We start from the raw sequence: 16,610 nt of genomic DNA on the forward strand, positions 1-16,610 counted from the left end.
TGTATACATGTAAATATATATGTGTGTGTTTTATATTTTAGCTATCTCTATATACATATACATATATGTGTGTACATGTATGTGTATATATTCCTTCACACAAGGGCATATTATAAATACACAGTCCAGTTTTGTGTGTGCATACATTGTGCATGTGTGTGTCTTAGTTTATAACATAAAACTTGAGAAAATTTGACCCAACTGCACATGAGTTTAGAGTTACACTTGTAAGGTAGTAATATCTTCTACATCTTTTTATGTTACTGTGGCACTTTAAGCCCTTCCAAAGTACTAAGTGTGGTAGGGAATATATACAGACAACGTGGTTAGGCAGTTACATAGCTTACATAAACAGTGAAGTTTCCAAATTTGTATATATTTCCATCCTGTACATATTATTCCATCTGGTAGCCTGCCCTGAGGCTTCATTTTTATCACCCTACTTGTCCCATAAAGTGTCTTGAGATTTTTTTATTGAAAGAAACAATGAAAATGCTAATTAGTTGTATTTTTCATCATAATCTTTTTTTGATATGAAAGGATTCCTCTCCTTTTTGTGTTCCTGCTCTGTATTCTACTTCCAATGAATTTCATTGCCCCAAAGCTATCATTTTTAGGCTTCTAATATTGTTTCCTGTTCACAGGGCTTAATAACTGCATTTTAATGGATTCTGTTTACCTTAGAGGCAGGCATTTTAGAGAATTCAGCTTACATTTGGGCAGTACTAAAAACTTCTGTGCGGCTTTGGAGGTTTTTTTCTTCAGAAAATTAAAGTGGTTTAATCTTTTGACTGAAAGAGGAACTGAAATAATTCCTTTTTAAAATGAGACACTTGGGATTTGAAAGGGATCACAAAAGAAGACAGTCCTGAATGTATTTAAAATCATGCAGAATATTTAGCACACATATTGTTTTAGTTCTTTTATTTATTTTTTTACCTGCTTCAAGAAAATGGCCATCTAATCAAGCCCTAGAAATAGAAGTTCTATTGCTCTAGTAAGGACAACCAGGTGGCTCAGCTGGTTGGAGCACTGTCCCGTACTCAAAAAGGTTGCAGGTTTGATCCCCAGTCAGGGCCCATATGGGAGGCAACTAATTGATCTTTCTCTTTCACAGGGATGTTTCTGCTTCTCTCTCTGTCTCTCCTTTCCCTGTCTCTCTGTCTCTGTCTCTCTCTCTCCCTTCCTGCTTTCCTCCTTCCCTCCCTCCCTTCCTCCCTTCCTCTTTCTCTAAGATCAAGTAGTATATCCTCAGGTGAGGATTAAAAAAAAAGAAGAAGAACCCTGGAGTTCAAGTTGGACAAGCCTTTTACAAGCTTCTTTTAGAAAATTATCTGCATTTTTCTGCTCCCTTAAGTCCTGAAAAGCCTATCTAAATAATGATTCATACAATGCTAAATTCAATACCCAGAAAGGGGTCTTATCATTATTCATTTGCTCACTCAAACACACTTTGCTCATGTGCCCCTAATACCTATATAGACTGACTTGGTCAAACAGAGTCATCTCTACATAATGAGGATACTGATAGATTAAGATAGAGGAAGAAATCTGAGAAGGCTTAAATTTGGGTAAATATAAATAAGTGAATTTTTTTAAAAGATGAACTTTGTTTCATGTATGATGCATTTATATGTGAATGAATATTGATCTCCTACTGCTCTCCATTTTGAAAGAGTAGTTACGAACTGAAGAACAAGATTCAGAGAACAGCCATCATCTACAACAAACTTCTATCATCCAGACGAAAAGCATACAGGGAAAGAACCATGCTAGAAAGCTGAGATACAAAGGAGAAAAATGTGACATCACCACCTCTCTAATCCATGTGTGGCCAGCCAGGCAAGATTAATTCAAATGAACATTTTCTCCTTTCCTTTGTCTCCTGAATTCCCTTGCACTTTACCCATGCTGCTCTTTTACATCTACCATGACCGCCTTGTTTAGTTATTACTACATAATTGGGTTATATCTCTGACGCTAGACTGTCAGTCCCACAAGGGAAACAACTTGACATGGTTTCATCCAGATACAGTACCTGGAAGCACGCCCCACAGCAGAGGACACATAACAAGTACTTGATGAACGAATAAAGGAAATTTAAGGCGAATAAGACACAGTGCCACATACACGGGATCTTTGATCAAATGTCACATTAGGAAGTTCTCTGGCCACCCAGTCCATGTTGTTTTCCAGCACACCACCTTCCTAACCACTCACTTTGTTTCATTTGCATAGCCTTTATTGCTGCCTTTTGCTATAGTAAATATGAATTTATATTGAGTCTAATCCAATACTTTGTAAGCTCTTTGGGAGAAGGAAATTTGTTTTATCTACACACAAAAAAGTAGTTAAATATTTGTTGTGTGAGGAAATAAGTTCATAAGGAAGAGTGATAAGTTTAATTTGAAACAAAATGGATTCAAGGCACTGACAAGTCATCCAGATGGAGATACCCAAACACTGTATCAAAGAGTCAGGTCCCCTCCAGTCTTGAGGCCCTTGACCAATATCCTTACATGGTACTACCAGTTGGTGTAGCTGTTGGACTATCAGTAATGTCATGCTGGTTAGTGTCTTAAGGTAAAATCCCATAGTTCACATCCCAAGATTGAGATTCACTTCACATTTTGAACAACCTATTCATGAATAGTGCATCTCAAGTTATATACATACAGTAAGCAGTTTTCAAAAGGAGACATGTCAAAGTGGCATTCGGGTGGGATATATGGCCCCAAAAAGCTGAGACTCTCCAGGACTATTCATTTCTTAGGACTGGACTAAAATGAAGAGTTCTGGGGCCTCTACTGCTACTAAATAATCAAGGAGCTTTGGATTTCTGCCCCAATTTCCTCCTCCCTGAATGGAGATGGAGGGGGTGTAGAAGTGGCATACTTGGATTAAAAAATTCCTTCCAGATGTAATTCTTCCAGATCCCACGATCCTCTGTGAGGAAAGGTTTGATAGAGGAATGGGGAATATGTCGGAAGAAGGAAGATGATTGTGCTCTAAATAAACATTCTTCCTGTACACCCAGCTCTTCACCTGCAACAACATCTAGTGACATTTCTGTTAGAGACATTCACAGTACATCAATAACAAATAAAAAATTTCTATACCCACCTCTATAAAATGAAGAAGTCAGCAGTTTGACATTAGTAGAAAGTTACTAAATTTCTTTAAAATTTTTTTAAGAAACCGCTCACACTGTGTTCTCTCCCTCTAACTCTTCCAAAGGAATAGAAGAACGATCATCAAGAGCTATTGGCAGCTGCAAAAGGAACACCAAAAGCTCCTTCACACTCAGGAGAGACCACTGTACCTCCTCCCAGTTTAGGGTGCTCTGCACGTTCAGAGAAACTTCTCTAGTGACGAGCGATAGAAATGACCCCTGAAAGTAGAGTCCTTCTACTCAATTTGTATCAAACTGTAATATGTACATAAATGTGTTTTGGGCTTCATAATTTTTCTCTATCCTCAGGTTATAACTATTCACATTTTTATGGTTGAATAACAATGAGCTTATTTGTCACCAGAATTGCTGAGAAAAAAACAGGTAGACTATGTGAATGCTGGTTTTCTACTAGAGATTAAGGATTATTATTAATACCCTACATAGAAATATCCCTTACTGAATGTCCATATAAAAGGGTTTTAATTATCTCATAATAACATAATTAGGCTCATTAAGTACCTAATGCTAACTTAGAGATAATTTCATGAAACTTACAAAAAGACATAGTTAAACTTTAAGTAGATAATAATGCAATAGAAAAGATGCATTTAAAACAAAATGGTAAAATCCTACATGATGTATTGAATATAAATTAGTTTTAATTGTAGTTTATTATCAATTTCACAAATAAAATCTAACTCTGCTAGAACATAAATTATAACTTAAACTAATTCATTTCTTCAATGGAATAGTAACCTTGTTTTTCTTTTTCCAAGTTAAAGCACATAAACATAATTTCATAAGTTTCTGTATATTTTTTCTAAATAAAGGTTGTTTTTGCTATATCAAGTATTTCCTTCAAAGGTATGTGGAGGAATAAAAGATAATATTAATAATACTTCTGTTGCTGACCACAGAAAATTATTTCAGCATTTACAATTTAAATTTAGCAATCTTTCACATACATTTTCAGTAATGGTCACTTTTTCTAATGGATAAAATACAGAGTAAATTTAAGTCTAGAAATATGAGTTGAAATAGAATGTAAAACAGTTATGATTTCTATGGTGTACTATTCTTTCTATTAGACACTAATATATAGAAAAAGTACAAAGACTCCACAGAACCAGAAATCACCCCATCTCTCCATTAATAGTAAAAAAAACTAGTCCTATTGATTAGCCATTTCAGTGATTATTGAAAAATACATCAATAGTTTTTCAACACTATACAGCTACAGCTAAGAAAAACTTTAGAAATGAAGCAATGACAGATTATTTGGTAACATGGTTAACATACAGGTATATCATTTAAGATTTGCTAGCTATATGTAACACAATGCCCTATTAAAAGTACTTTAAGAAATAGTCACTTATTGTCTCAACAAGACCTTGAGTTAGGCAGTCCCATGGTTGATCTGGTACCTCTACAATGTTTGTTCCTCTCTTCTGTTCCACCATCATTTGGTATGTTGGTGATATTCCTGCCTGAGGTTTTCAGATGACTATAGCAGCTGTAAGTATCATGTCTTCATAGAACAACTTTCAAATGAATAAAGAAGTCTCCCCATGTGTCAGGGACTTTTGGAAGACTCCCAGCCATCATACTGGCCAAAACTACTTCACTTATCCAATTCACAAACTAATTATTGGCAAAGACAATCAAGATTGCCATACTGACTTAAAAAACATAGTTGGGTGCCTTTTTTCAGAAAAAAATACTATACCATACCTGAGAAAATTTGGCCTTCTTTAGCAAAAAAAGGAAGGGATATGACTAGAAAAAGAAACCACTAATATTTGCCAGAATAAACACACTTAATATTAGTGCAATTTTTCACCTGAAAAATCTGATAAAATTCTGACTTTTAACTAATTCTAAAAGCATAGAGGCTAACAGGGGAAATAGCTCTCTCCTCCTAGCAGTCTGAGGCAAGTTTCATTTCAAGTACCAACCATAATGCCTGTCACTCAGTGCCTGTTTGATGAATACGTGAAAAAGATCTGCAATTGTAGATTAGCTTTCTCTAATAATGACATTGCAAATGCAGAGGACTAGTTCACGTTTCTTAAACAAGGCACCATGGGGATAAGCTAGTAATGATAAGTATCCTAAAGACTCTGTAAGGCATGGTATTGAAAGATGTCAGGAGAACTCCAAAGTCTTTTATTCCCTGTGAAAAAGAATAACATCAAGACAACTAATTGAATGTTCTCTTGGTGTTATTAGTATTAATATTAGTTATTAGTATATGTTATTAAGATGCAAGTAGTATTTTATAGTTAGTTCAAGAAGCAAAGACTCAAAACAAATGTGATAAGTCCTCTTTTATAAGATATTTAGCAAAAGGAATAATTTTAAAGTATATAAATAATATTATAACTGGCATACAATAATATATGTACAATTTGAATGTGTATAACACAATTAGGGCATTCTATGCTCGGAAAGAAAAGATGATTAAGGAGCATGAAAAATTTGAGGATAGCACTGTAATCAATGACCAAATCGGATATGCATAGTTATGACATAAGCAAGTTCTGAGAGTTCCAGCCAAGATGGAGGCATAGGTAGATACACTTTATCTCCTTGCATAACCAAAAGAAGGATAACAAACAATTAAAAAAAACAGAATTTCCAGAAAATCAAACTGTAGGGGAGTCTGATAACCAAGGAGTTAAAGAAGAAACATTCATCCAGATTGGTAGGAGGGGTGGAGATGGGCACCTGGGGTGAACACCCACAAGTCATCAGCTGGCGGTCCAGGCAGATGAGGTGGTGGCTGGCAGACCAGAATATCCTACATTCACATGCAGAAAAGCTGGGAGGAACAACTTGGGAGGAGACAGACCACACAACCCAGAGTAATAGTGTGGGTAACTAAAGCCTCAAAACCTCTCTCTGTAAAAATATGTGCAGTTGCAGCAGCAGAAACTCCCAGTATCACAGGAGAGTCCATTGGAGAGATGCGCAAGATCGTAGAACGCACACTAGGCTACCACCTGGGAGTCAGCACCTGAAAGTGCATAGCCCACTTCTGAGAAATGAGGGAAGTGGCAGAAATTGGGGCAGGAGCTGAGTAAGCTAGCAAGCAGCATTGTTCCCTCTCTGATCCACATACAGTGCCATAATCCCACCCTGGTGAATGCCTAAGGCTCTGCCCCTTACAATGTAACAGGTTTTCCAAAAGAAATAATTATGGTCCAAATGAAAAAAACAGATCAAAACTCCAGAGAAAGAACTAAGCAACAAGGAAATAGACAACCAATCAGATGCAGAGTTCAAAACACAGGTAATCAGGATGCTCAGAGAAATGATTAAGAATGTTCACAAAATGAAGGAGGAAATGAAGGCTACACAAAGTAAAATAAAGGAAAATATACAGGGAAACAAGAGTGAAGGGGAGGAAACTGGGACTCAAAGTATCAATTTGGAACAAAAGGAAGAAGTAAACACCCACTGGAACAGAACGAAGAAATAAGAATTCAAAAAATGAGGCAAAGCTTAGGAAGCTCTGGGACAACTTTAAATGTTACAATATCCAAATCATAGGGGTGCCAGAAGGAGAAGAGAAAGAGCAAGAAGTTGAGAACTTATTTGAACAAATAATGAAGAAAAACTTCCCCAATCTGGTGATGGAACTAGACATGCAAGTCCAGGATGCTCAGAGAGTCCGAAAAAGCTGGACCCAAGAAGAAAAACACCAAGGCACATCATAAATTACCCGAGATTAAAGAGGAGAGAGTCTTAAAAGCAGCAAGAGAAAAGGAGACAGTTACCTAGAAAGGAGTTCCCATTAGACTATCAGATAATTTCTCAAGAGAAACCTTCCAGGCAAGAAGGGGCTGGAAATAAGCATTCAAAGTTATGAAAGTCAAGGGCCTACATACAAGATTACTGTATCCAGCAAAACTATCATTTAGAATGGAAGGGCAAATAAAATGCTTCCCAGTAAGATCAAGTTAAAGGAGTTCACCATCACCAAGCCATTATTACATAAAATGTTAAAGGGACTTATCTAAGAAAAAGAAGATCAAAACTATGAACAGTAAAATGACAACAAACTCAAAACTATCAACAACTGAACCTGAAAAAACAAAACAAAAACTAAGCAAACAACTAGAACAGGAACAGAATCACATAAATGGAGATCACATGAAGGGGATCAGTGGAGAAGGGGAGAATGGGAAAAAAGCTACAGGGAATAAGAACAATAATTGGTAGGCACAAAATAGACAGAGAGAGGTTAATAACAGTAAAGAAAATGGAGAAGCCAAAGAACTTATGTTTACAACCCATAGACATGAACTAAGGAGAGGGAGAATGCAGGAAGGAGGGGGATGCAGGGCAGAAGGGAGTAAAGTGGAGAAAAAATGGGACTGTAATAGCATAATCAATAAAATATACTTAAAAATGTTATAAGCAAGTTTTCATAAAGAAACTTAAATAAGGTGGGGGATAAAACTCTGACTAATCAAAATATTATTTCTCTTAAATTTTTCTTGAAGAAAAAATGAATTAGAAGTGGAAATGATATTTAAGAAATTCAACAGACTTGAGTTCTGAGAGCTTAAATGTAGGTGGGGTAATGGTCAGAATGGTGGAGTAAACACAGATGATTCTATTGCAGCTTGTGTAAAATAACCTTGTTTTTCTTATATTATGTTTCTCTGCCTCATACTTGAGCTATTGAGATAACAGGGATCATGTCCAAACACAGCCTTTATTTAGTAAAATAGTTATAATAAGAAGGTGGAGTATTTCATTATCACCTAAAAGCAATGGGATACTGCTGATTAACTAGAAAGTCTCTGTCAAGACATGGCCTAATTTTGTACAAAGGATTGAACTCTTTGTGTACTTGCTAACATGGAGTAGCCTTAAACCTGGTACTTTTAAATATAGCAAGTTCATCTTTGCTAAAATATATTTCATAAGTTCAAGTTAGCACACTCATTTTAGTACCCCAGGCTTCATGGCTGAAGCAACTAAATGTAAGCAGAAGTTTCAAGGGGGTACTATTTCAAGGAGGTAAAGATTATTTTTTTAAAACAATTATAAGAAGCTCTCCTGGAATAAGAGGGTATTTGAATTTCCCTCTTACGTAATGAGAACTGTAGCAGATTGGTTAGTATATTTCATCCTACTCCCACCAGATTTGATTTTAAGAAGTCAAAAGTTTTGCAATGGAGGCCAATTTTCAGCTCCACAGGAAGTTACATACCTGGGTAAATATTTTGTCTTTTGGTAGTTACTCCAGGTAGACAGTGGTAAACCCTAAGTCTCAGAAGCAGTAAACAGCAAGGCCCAGAGACCGCAACATAGATGAGAGCTGACAGTCTCTGTGTATGTCTACAGCAAGACTGGGAGAAAAATAAACTCCTTCCCTTCATGATAGTGAAGATCACCCATACAGATCTGGTTAAAAATTGGGCAGTTACCTAAGCACTAAGATCATGTAAGCTCTTCTTCAACATCATTAGATCTGCCATGGTCCAATATATATACTCATGCAGGAGATTGTCCAGGTTCTCACAAATACTTCTTTTCAAATTACATGTGGATGAGGGACGATCATTTGACAATATGTATATAAATACTTGGAAGTTGATATCGTGATATCAAATGCCACAATTCTGACAATTGACAGAATTTAGAAGTCTAAGATAAGTGTATGATCACACAGATGAAGACAGAAATACCCAAATTCAGTGCAGTCAACTCCTGCTCCATGAGCTATTTGTCACTGCAAAATCCAGATTCATTTAGCATTGCAGTGTCAACTCCATATCTCCTGGCATGAAAACAGTTAGATTTCTACTCCACAGCTTTATTTGAGTCCTGATAAAATGCTTGGTTCTACATATGGGACAAAGTTTTTTGTAAAAGCAATTTCTAAGGAACATTCTGACCAAGCAACATTTTTTTAGAATTCTCTCCTACTAAGGAAAAATAAAAAGCAATATCATCCCAATGCAAAAAGAGCGTCTTTCTTCCCCTCTCCCCTCATGGCCAAGAGTTGCCCTATCAGAACTTCCTTCTGCCTTTTTTTCTGAGACCCTTGTAAGGATAAGAAGCAAAAATTCCTTGACTTCAAAGAGCATATTCAAGAGACTGAAAAGATTAATTATTCTCCTCATCCCACAGTTCCTCTAGTGCAGTAAACAGGCAGCAATTAGAGGACTTGAGGGGGTTGAGGCTGCGGGAGAGACTCCAAGCCTCACAGGAGAGTTTGTTGGAGAGACCAACAGGGTCCTAGAATGTACACAAGCCCACCCACACAGAAATTAGCACTAGAAGTGCCCAGTTTGCTTGGGGGAAGCAGCAGAAGGGACTGAAATCCAAGTGAGAGAGTGGAGCAAGCGCCATTGTTCCCTCTCTGACCCCGCCCCCACATACAGCATCACAACCCAGTAACTGGGTTGCCCCACCCTGGTGAACACCTAAGGCTCCGCACCTCATATGTAACAGGCACAAACAGACCAAAACATTATGGCTCAAGAAGAAGAATAGCTCAAATCCCCAGAGCCAATACTTCTAAGCGACCAAGAAATAGCCAACCTATCTGATGCACAGTTCAAAACACTGGTGATCAGAATACTCACTGAACTGGTTGATTTTGGTCACAAATTAGTTTAAAAAAATGAAGGCTACACTAAGTGAAATGAAGCAAAATGCACAGGGAACCAATAGTGATGGGAAGGAAACTGGGACTCAAATCAATCAAGTGGACCAGAAGGAAAAAAAAAACAACCAAACAGAAAAGAGTGAAGAAACAAGAATTCAAAAAAACACCCCCCACAGGTGTTTTCAACTGGTGTTTTGAGGCTTTATTTCCCCAGGCTGGGGTCCTGGGTTGCGTGGTCTGTCTCATTCCCCAGTTTCAACTGGTTTATCTGTGTGTGAATGTGTGACCACCAGGTCAGCCAGTCACATTGCATGCCTCATTGGGTCTGCCTGTTGCCACCCCACTCCCAGGGTCTGTCAGCCACAGACTGTGCACCCGGGGTTCATTGGCTGCTGCCTAGTGAACCCGGGGTCTTCAAGCCACCTTTTTTTTTGCGCCGACCCCTCTCTGCCTGGCTACACAACTCTGCCCTTCTTACCAGTCTGGATGGATGTGTCTATTTTAACTCCTTGATTGTTGAAGTTCCATACAGTTCAATTTTCTGTGAGTTCTGGACCCAAGGAGGAACACACCAAGGCACATCATAATTACATTAGCCAAGATTAAAATAGATAGAATCCTAGAAGCAGCAAGAGATAAGGAGATGTAACCTACAAAGGGATTCCCATCAAACTGTCAGCTGATTTCTCAAAAGAAACCTTGCAGGCCAGAACGGGCTGGAAAGAAGTATTCCAAGTCATGAAAGGCAAGGACCTACACCCAAGATTGCTCAATCCAGCAAAGCCTTCATTTAGAATGGATGGGCAGATAAAGTGCTTTTCAGATAAGGACAAGTTAAAGGAGTTCATCATCACCAAGCCCTTATTATATGAAATGTTAAAGGGACTTATCTAAGAAAAAGTAGATAAAAAATATGTATAGTAAAATGACAGCAAACTCATAGTTATTAACAACCACACCTAAAACAAAAGCAAACTAAGAGGACAGCTAGATCAGGAGTGGAACTATAGAAATGAAGATCACATGGAGGGTTATCAACAGGGGAGTGGAAGGAGGAGAGAAGGGGAAAAGGTACAGAGAATAAGTAGCATAGATGGTAGGTAGAAAACAGACAGGGGGAGGGCAAGAATAGTATGGGAAATGTAGAAGCTTAAGAACTTAAGACACATGGACATGAATTAAAGAGTGGGAATGTGGATGGGAGAGAAATGTGCAGGGGGGGACAAAGGGGGGAAAATGGGACATCTGTAATAGCATAATCAATAAAATATATTTTTAAAAGAATACCTGAATTCTAAAGTTAGATTAAGTTGTAAGTCATAATAAATAATAATACTAATCACAGTATTTTCATAAAATTAAAGGCAGGACACATAATCCTTAACAGATAGTGAAATTGGGATTGAAGTTTATAAACAATTGACTGATACTTGGCCATAAAGAAAGAGGAAAATTTTACCCTTTGTGACAGTATGGATGTACCTGGAGAACATTATGCTAAGTGGAATAAGGCAGTCAGAGAAAGACGAATACCTCATGATTCCACTCACATATGGAATCTAATTAACCAAGCAAAGTAGAGACAGACTCATAGATGGAGAGCAGGCTGAGAGCTAAAGGAGGAGGGTAGGGGTATAGGGATTGAGCCAAAAGGAAAAAGGACTCATGGATATGGACAACAGTGCAGTGATTGTGGGGTGGGGAAGGGAGGTATAAGGGGACTAAATAGTCATGAAAATAAATAAATAAAAATAAATAAATAAATTTTAAAGAATAAAAATAAAACACTCCCCGTTTTAAAAGTATATTTCTTGCAAAAGTATCAATTTTGCTACTGAATTTCAGCTATCTTATTATACTATTGTTAATTATGATATTAAGTATGTTTTGATAGTAAATTAAAAACAGAAAAATCACTGTTCTAATATGGTAGTGTAAAAAGCATCATTTCTGGACCATGGGGCTGAATCCTTACTGCAACCTAGACAATGCATTCCTGAATCTCAGATTCAGTCCAGCACCTGGGGGAATGTGCCTTCCTTAACAGCTACGGCTGCAAAAACTAAAGCTATACTAACAGACATATTTATCCCTGAGTTTACAACTAATGTAAAAAATTGCAAATGACTTAACAGCAATTTTAGGTAAAAGTTATGTAAATTATACCAAGAGTCCACGAACATTTTTTATAAAGCACCAGATAACAAATATTTTCAGCCTTGTAGGCCATATGATTTCTCTTAAAACTAGTCAGCTCTGCTGTTGAAGCATGAAAGCAATCATAGAAAACAGACAGATAAACACATGAAATTTCAATAAAGCTTTATAGGCACTGAAATTTGGATTTCATGCCATTTTCAGTTGTCATGCATTACTCTTCTTTTGAATTTTTTTAGTCATTTAAAAATTTAAGAACCATCCTTAGCTTGTAGACTGCACATAAACATTAGGATGACCAAAATCACCCACGATCTGTAATTTGAGAAATCTTGTCTATGGGTGGAAGTCTTCACGGGCCCTCAAGATACTGCAAGTAGCCATGAGTAATGCATGGTTCTCATTTCTAAGCTTCTGAAAGTCATGTCTATTATCCTCAGTGTTTGCCGCAAGACTCCATCTTGGTTCCAAAACATTATTCTCAAAGAAAAAAATTAAAGAATATGACTCAAGCCTGTTTATGGTTTAAAAATAGGGCTACCTGTACTACTCTGCAAATACTTTTGTCTATATGTATTGGTGTTAATACTCTCAAAAAAGATTTTATGAGACTGAGCATGAAGAAAGGATGTCTAAGCTACTGTACGCCAATCGTGAGATCCTGAATATGCAAAAATGTTTTTGTGCAGATGGGACAACTCAGTGATGGATCCAAGCAACACATACTCAGTCCCCGTCTGTGCCTTCCTATTCTTCCAGGTGCTTTGGAGAATTGTATCACAGTGATAATGCCCATGCAGCATCACTGAATTAGTCTTATCACATAAAAAAATGGGCCTGTGAGCTGAAAAATGCACAGTAATGAGCCTAACTCAGACATCCACTCACAATACCACCTTGTGCTTTTGTTTCTGGACAAGAAAAATATGACACAGGACACAAAATAAAAACATTTGATAAGCACAAATCAGAATACCAGGAAATATTGGTATTGTTTTCTTTTTGCTTGACATTAATTTCATCACAGTGAATAACACTGAAATAAAAAACTTGATTCATTTTAAAAACATTATGCCTTAGATACATCCATTGAAATAGGTGTTTAATTTTGTCTTTAAAATGATTCCAGCTCAATAATCTGATTTCATAATTTGCTGTATTTTCATTTATAAGGAGTGTGAGTCTCAAGTCACATCTGTATAATTTAGACCTAATATTTACTTGAAATATATAATGAATTCCAAATCAGAAGATTCATGATTCAAGTTGCCCCTCATTTTATCTTGGGATCAATATTCTAGTTTAGTAATTATGATTTATATGAAAAGTTGGTCATAAATTATCACTATCTTTCTCTCTAAAACTACTTGGATAATGCAGTTGAAGAGTCCAGTAATGTGCTTCTCTGAAGCATGGTATTTGTTTAAGTCAGCTTCATTTTGAAGCTGTTTTATTTTTTCTCCTTAGAGGCAAATAAATAAAATGAGCATAGGAGACTAAAAAACCTTTTATCTTGGGAATATTCTCCATTAAGGAATTCCCCAGAGCACCCTTCAGCAAAGCAGGAAGATTTTTGGTCCTCTCTACCAGTGTTGTGAAGAGGAAGAGCTCAGAGATTTTCACCAGGGCCCATCATTTAACCCTTTTTTAGCATCTGCCAAAGGGCATGTAGAAGTTCCAGTCACATCACTGGCACTGCTGAATACTTCCTGAATTTCCCTGTGGCACCTAGTAAACCACAACACAAATCTCTGCACATGATTCTGGCACTAAAAATGCTTTATTGTCAATTATAACTTTTTATCAAAAAATGGAAATATTACTTCTTTTCAGTGATAAGCATTCATAAACAAAGTATGTGCCCTGGTACTTGTCCTCAAAGAGCTAATGTTTTATGCAAGTGTAAGGCATGTAGAAAAATACCTTCTTCAGAATAACTTTTAAACCAGTTTTATTCTTTTTTAAATAAAAAATTCATATGCACAAAGATAGATCTATTAGTTTGTCATGTAATACTTCTTATAAAAGAAAGAAATCCACAAATAGCTCCCATAGAGGTTCTGACACTCAGGGTGTAGTTATTTCCAAGTGTCAGTGAATGGTGGCCTCAGTGCAGAGGGGAGAGAATTCCAGGCTTGCACAGACAAGTGGAGGCACGACAGCAGCAACTTCATCTACTGACATAGTTCCATTGGCATCACCCACACCATCGTCTTTGCCTGAGAACAGGTTATTGGAACAGCACACAGGAAGCAGAAGGCAGTAAGAAGTAAAGTAGAAACACATCAGGCAGGATGAGGGTGCACTTTAAAGTCAAAAATAATAAATTATATTTTTGACAATCACATTTACCCATTACGATAATATTTACTGACCACTTTCATGTGCCAACCACTGTTCTAAACCATGGGAATATAACAGTGAATAAAGAAGACAAAGAACTTTGCCTTCATGGAGGTTGCATTTTAGTGCAAGGAAGGGGCAGGAAACAGGAAAAATAAATAAGTAAAATACATATTATGTTAGAGGGTAATTGATGGAAGATATAGAGAAAAAGAAAATGGGAATGAATATAAAATGAGTTAGGAAAAGGAATAAATGTTGGAAATTTAAATAGTGTAGTCCAGTAAATACACACTGAGATAACATTTAAGATGAAACAGACTTGGATATCCAGGGAAGAGCAAACGTCCTGAGACAGGAGCATGTCTGAGCCTATGAGGAACACCAGTAAGTGGCCCTAGTATGGAATGAGCTCAAGGTCTTGCAAAACTGGAGATCAGATAGTGTATGGTCTTGTAGACCATTTTTATATATTTTTTTACTTTATCCAGAGTGAAACTGGAAGCTAATGCAAAGTTGGAAGCAGAGAAGTAACAGCTTTGACATTTCTAACATCTGCTTTAATTGGGTGTCTGGCTACTAGGCCAAACAGGATTGTGAAGAACAGGGCAGAAACAGAATTATTGTAATAATTCTGTTAGTAAGTTGGTCACTGGATGTGATCTCCAAAGGAATTCATAGGAATATAAAAAGTAAGTAGTGCTTGTGCTGAGAGCTGGGTCACTCCAGTGCAGAGGGATTGAAGTAATGTACAGACTGAGAAGCAGAAGCTAGTTTGGTATGAGGAAAGCCAGGAGAATGTGGGGCCCTAAAGGCAAGTGAAGAAAATGAATATAGGAGAAGCTTGCGATTGGCTGTGTCAAATTCTGTAAACGAATCAAGCAAGATCAACACTGATCTTAGAACAAAGAATTGACCTTTGGATTCAGCTACTTAGAGCACCTTCAAAGGAGCAGTTCTGATGTAGTAGTGGGGAAGAAAGCCTATTGGAGTGCAATAGAAAGATGAAAGAAGATGAACTGGAGGCGGCAATACTCTCAAGGAAAGTTGCTATAAAAAGAGAGAGAGAGCCCTGGCTGATGTGGCTCAGTGGATTAAGTGCCAGCAGGCAAACCAAATAGTTGCCAATTGAATTCCCATCAGGGGACATGACTAGGTTGTGGGCCAGGTCCCCAGTGGGGGAAGCTCGAGAGGCAACCACAGATTGATGCCCCCCCCACCTTTCTGTCTCCTTTCCCATCTCTAAAAATAAATAACTTAAGTCTTTAAAAAGGGGGGGAGGAGATAAATGAGGTAGCCAGAGAAGGAAGTAGAATGAAGTGATGGGTAGTGGGAAGAGAGATATCATGTGTACTGTGGGTGAAGTCTATTACATAAAGGCCAATCCTAGTGCAACAAAGGTCATCATAGCTCAATGATCTTCTCCAATGGTGACTCTGAACTAATGGTCCTAGACTGTGGTGCTTTGTGAATAACTTAACTCCAAGTTCTCTATACAGATTGTTGGTAACCATCTTCTATTTTTTGTCTTCAAGTTTCATTCCTAAAAGTGTCACTTACTATAATGAGATGAAATGTTACACTAGCTTATGCGACATAAACATACTGACAGGACCCAAATTCCTCAGCAGTGGCAGGAAGAGCAAGTGAGGAAAAGAGATTTCCCAGTAACAGTCCTTTAATAAAAAGTTATTTTTTACTCCAGACTCCAAGGTCCCCTGCAAGGACTCATCCCTTCCAGAATTGCTGTTTGGAACTGCTGGCTTTTGTCACTTGGTGGCAAGAGGTCTTCTTATATTGATGAGGACTTTGAGTTCTCTGTTCTGTCCAAGGTACAGAGCCTGGGAGAAGCTTCAACCCCTCCAGGGCATTCCATCCTGTGACGCTGCCTCAGCTCTAATCATTACAGTGAAACTCCTATGAAGGACTAAGCTTCTATTGAGTGTTTGTAATGTGACTGAACATAGATTTTTCCAGGCAACCCATTGTTTTGAACACCAAAGTACATTTTTACCCCAGAGAAACAAAGGAATTTCTATTCATTTAATCAAAGGAAGAGTAAACTGATGAAATCTACCAAAACAACTACTATCCAAGAAAAAAAGGAGTAAAAGAAGCATAAAAGACAAACATCAAATATAAATGTTATGTTGTAATGTCCGTTACTCACTTCCTGATTCCAGACTTCAAATGCAAACATACCAACTATCCTTAAATTTTCAATATCAATCCACCAACATATAAACATTTACATTTTCCAGGTTCTAGTCTAGTATAATTTATTCTTCTCTTTATACTTATAGAAAG

At 37.3% G+C, this 16,610-nt stretch overlaps 1 protein-coding gene and 1 non-coding gene across 2 annotated transcripts in view; one reads left to right on the top strand and one right to left on the bottom strand.

Moving 5' to 3' along the window:
* Positions 1 to 16,610, top strand: part of KCND2 (potassium voltage-gated channel subfamily D member 2) — a 540,091-nt gene that overhangs the window by 454,739 nt on the left and 68,742 nt on the right. The gene's annotated exons all lie outside the window — the stretch shown is intronic.
* LOC118995691 (small nucleolar RNA U3) lies at positions 3,198 to 3,407 on the bottom strand. Its single transcript, XR_005068350.1, has one exon. It is a non-coding gene; the product is annotated as a small nucleolar RNA U3 (small nucleolar RNA).

Source organism: Sturnira hondurensis, unplaced genomic scaffold (genome assembly GCF_014824575.4).
Source record: "Sturnira hondurensis isolate 20B ecotype Veracruz unplaced genomic scaffold, ASM1482457v3 Scaffold0010324, whole genome shotgun sequence".
Lineage (NCBI taxonomy): Eukaryota > Metazoa > Chordata > Mammalia > Chiroptera > Phyllostomidae > Sturnira > Sturnira hondurensis.